Source organism: Corvus kubaryi, unplaced genomic scaffold, assembly GCF_017639235.1.
Source record: "Corvus kubaryi isolate FWS band 111438036 unplaced genomic scaffold, C.kubaryi_AGA036_p1.0 37334, whole genome shotgun sequence".
Lineage (NCBI taxonomy): Eukaryota > Metazoa > Chordata > Aves > Passeriformes > Corvidae > Corvus > Corvus kubaryi.
The window spans coordinates 20,356,115-20,359,852 of record NW_024581108.1 but is presented as its reverse complement, the minus strand read 5'-3'; the positions used below and the strand labels follow the sequence as shown (position 1 = coordinate 20,359,852).

Here is a 3,738-nt window from a genome sequence, read left to right as displayed (position 1 = left end):
TGGCTGCGGCCTGGCCCCGGCGGCAGCGCACGGCACTGCGGCACCGCCGGGGAGGCGGCGCGGAGCTGCCGCGCCCCCGCCCCGCGCCGCGGGGTCCGCGCCGGCACCCCCACACCGGGCACCGGGATCCGCACCGGCACCCCCGCACCGACAGTCCCGCAGCGGGCGGACAGCGGGAGCAGCCGCCCGCTCTGTCCCCGCGGGAACCGGCAGAGCCCGCGGGCCCCGCAGCCACACACACACAGAGGCGGGGGGCGGCACCGGGCACCCACCGCCGCCACCGGGCGCTGCCGGTGCCCCGCGGCCGAGGGACGCGCCCCCGGACCCCGGCTGCAGCGGGTGTTTAGTGTGACCACTACACAAAACCTGGTCAGAAGGACTCGCGGCTGGGAGCCGTCCATGTGTTATTTCGCCATTTCATGTTGAGTGTCTCCACAACCGGAGAGGGACACCCCGTCCTGCGGGACGCCCTCGGCCGCTCTGAGAGCTGCGAGGCACGGAGCTATCCGCTGGCAGACACATTCAATCCTCAGCAAAGAGGCTTCCAGAAATTAAAAAAACCCCAAACCAACAAATAAAAATAACCCAAACAAAAAAACCAACAAAAAAACCACCCCACACCGAACAACAACAACAGACAAGCGCGCTCCTTCCTCACAGGAGCCGCGATGGCGAGCCGACAAGTTACGCCAAACCGTGACACTGCGCCCGCAGTCTCACCCGTTCTCTCTCCAAGAGGAGGCGGTGGCCCATGCCGGGAGCGGGACTCTTCGCCTGCCTGCGAGCGCTCGGGAACTCCAGGAAATGTCGCTTCCCTCGTGTGCCGCGGTCCGGCGGGCGCGGGGTGGGCGGGGGGCGGCCGGTCCCGGGCTGCGAACCGGCACAGCGCGGCCTCACCGCCGCCTGCAGCCTCACCCGAGAGAGAGAGCGCTCAGCGCCTCACCAATCCCTCACCCCTCGCTTCAGGAACCTCTCACTCCTCGTCTCAGGAACCTCTTTCCTCAGGAATCCCTCATCGCTCGCCTCAGGAGCCCCTCACCCCGCTTCCCCCTCAGGAAAGGCTCGCTTGTTGCCGCGGGAATGGGAAGGAGTCGCTGTCCCCTCACCTTTGTGCAGGTCCGTGACCTCCCAGCCGCAGCAGAGGGCCATGTTAGCCCAGGAAGGAGGGAAAGGTGAGTGTGGTGGCTGCTAATGCAGTTGCACGGCCATTCCCTCTTCCCAAGCCTTCACACTTACAGGCTATCACTTTCCAGCAGGTTGGGCTTCTCCATTAACTTCCCACATAATGTCAGTGAATGCAGTGTAATGAGCCCCGGTGATAAAATCTAGGCCTCCTTGCTCCATCCAGGAGCACCAGCCCATCCTGCTTGAAATGAAAGGGAAGCACTTAATGTTTATTCATTGATTCTGGTGGAACTATGTGCTTTTCAAGCAGAAAATACGAGATGCTCCCAATCAACTGAATCATCAATCCATGGGCAAATAGCTGAGGAGATAAAAAATGCTCTTCCATCATAGCTGGGAGTAGCATGTTAATGGAGATGGAATTTATTTTCTCCCATAAAGCATTCCTGGTTAACCCCAACTTGCTATCTCTTTAGCAATTAGTGGTGTCATGCTTGTGAAGCACAGATGAGGGGTTCAGATTGGTGCAATACACAATAACTGTCCTCAAAATGATTCTCATGAAACACCTCAGACTGATAAACATACAATATGCCTGACAAACAAAAAGGAAATAAATTAATGAGTGAGCAGCGTAACTCTCTATAACCTCTGGCCAAATGCATGCAAATGCATAACTTTGCCATCTACAAGTGTCTCACAAAGGCATATCGCTACCATAATTTTGTTCTATTTTTAGTCCTCTGGATGCAGCCATTCATTGGGATGTTTTCTCACCAAACACAGAGAGGTTTTTCCTGAAGGATATCATAACTGGCTGTTTTGCAGGAAGGCTGTCACATGAAAGCATGCAAAACAGGAGTTAGGAGCAATGGGAATCATCTCTGTGAGTTAAGGTGATGGGATATGGTCTCATTCCCCATCCCTCCTGGGTATCTTGGATGCCACATGACTTGTTCTGAATGAAGATGTATCTAGAGCAGCAAACTCCACAAACCCCAGGGTGCTGCTGCAGGCAGTTGTGGTGCCAGACACCTGAGCTTAGAGCAGAAAGACTGCCCATCCTGTGTTCTCAATGTGCTCCCTCTGCTAGAAGAGGAAACATTTCAATATTGATAGTGAGAAACACTGTATACAAACCAAACCAATGATTTTGATCTCAAGCAACAGCAAGGCTATAAGACATGGATGATGACTTTTCACTTGGCACAAGAGTCCAAGTTATGAACTCTCCAAAACGTATCTGCAGCTCTCCCATGTCAGTGATCCCCTACAGCGCTGTCATGAGAAATGATGCTTGACATTACCCCACATGACTGCATGGATGTTTGGTATTGAGTTTGCCACCTCTTTTCCCAAGTGTTTTTCCCAGCTCTTTATGAGAAGCTGCCAAAGAAAAGGCAAAAAGGAGAGCAGAGAGAAGAGGATACTTCAATTTGCAAAAGGCAGGGAACAGTAAAGTGGGTGAGAGGGCCACAGTTAGAAAGGTGAGGGAAAGCTCTGAGGTGCCCTGGTTGCAGGGAGCAGCACAGAGTTTACATCAGTACAAAGACGTGTGTAACAATGGGATCTACACTACACTGGGATCTGGGAGTTCCAGGGAATTCTAGCGATTCAAAATGATGCCAGAGTAATCTTTGAACAATAGAGTTAAGGACAAGTAAGAGGATTTTTAAACTATGTGGTGAAACTTGCAGAAGTCTGTGGGAAAAGGAAGTTTCATAAGGGCTTCACTCTGTTCTGAGGTAGAAACTGTGGAATGGTTAATAACAATGTAGGAAAGGCAGAAGAACTCAAGAACTGAGTCCTGGTCTGGTTTTGGGGAAGAGCCATACGATACACAAATATCAGAGGATGATGGTGATGATGAAATACATTCCATTACAACAAGCACTGAGGAGGATGTTAAACAAAAGCTAATGAAGTTGGCTATCAGCAGGTCCAGGTAACTTGCATCCAAAAGTTTTAAAAGCACTGGCACAGAGTATCTTTAGACTATTAATGTTGATTTTCAATAAATCTTGGAACACTGTTGAAGTTCCAGAGGACTGAATGAAATATTGTACCAATATTTTAAAAGGGTAAACAAGGTGACCAAGGTAATTACAACCTGCCAGACTGACAAGAATTCTGGGTAATAAAATGGGACATTATCTCCATTACTTGATTAGAAAAGAATTAAAGGGTGGAAACACAATAAGTGCAAATTAATGTGGAAAATAAATCTTGTGAAAATAATTTGATTTTTTTTTAATGGCATTACAAGTTCGGTTGATGAAGGTAAGTAGGTCTGCAAAATATTTGTTCTTGTAACTTGCAGCATTTTAATTAAGAAGCCAAAATGACACAGACTCATCACAGCTCATATTAAACTGTTGAGGCTCTAACTGACAGTTACAAAGTGGGGAAATAAAAAGTCATCATCAAAGAATGTGTTTCTGCATCCTGTGGCAATTAGTTCTACACTTCATTGTATTGATATTAATGGCTCTAAGAAAAACATAAAATCATCACTTAAAGAGTTTGCAAGTGATATAAGCAATTGGAATTCATAAATAACAACTCGTGCTGTAAAGTAGCTGAGACAGCTTGATAACAAGTAATGTGCATTTC

The 3,738-nt window shown here is 49.1% G+C and overlaps 1 protein-coding gene across 2 annotated transcripts in view; it reads right to left on the bottom strand.

The window, feature by feature from the left end:
• ZFYVE9 (zinc finger FYVE-type containing 9) overlaps positions 1–1,193 on the bottom strand; it is a 56,537-nt gene extending 55,344 nt beyond the window's left edge. The window contains exon 1 of one of the 2 annotated variants that reach the window (XM_042030694.1): positions 1,107–1,193. The gene's annotated coding sequence lies outside the window, so the exon portion shown is untranslated. Of the gene's footprint in view, positions 1–720; positions 808–1,106 lie in introns of those variants that run through there. The other variant, XM_042030693.1, reaches the window with a different exon arrangement.
• Between the last annotated feature and the right edge of the window lie 2,545 nt (positions 1,194–3,738).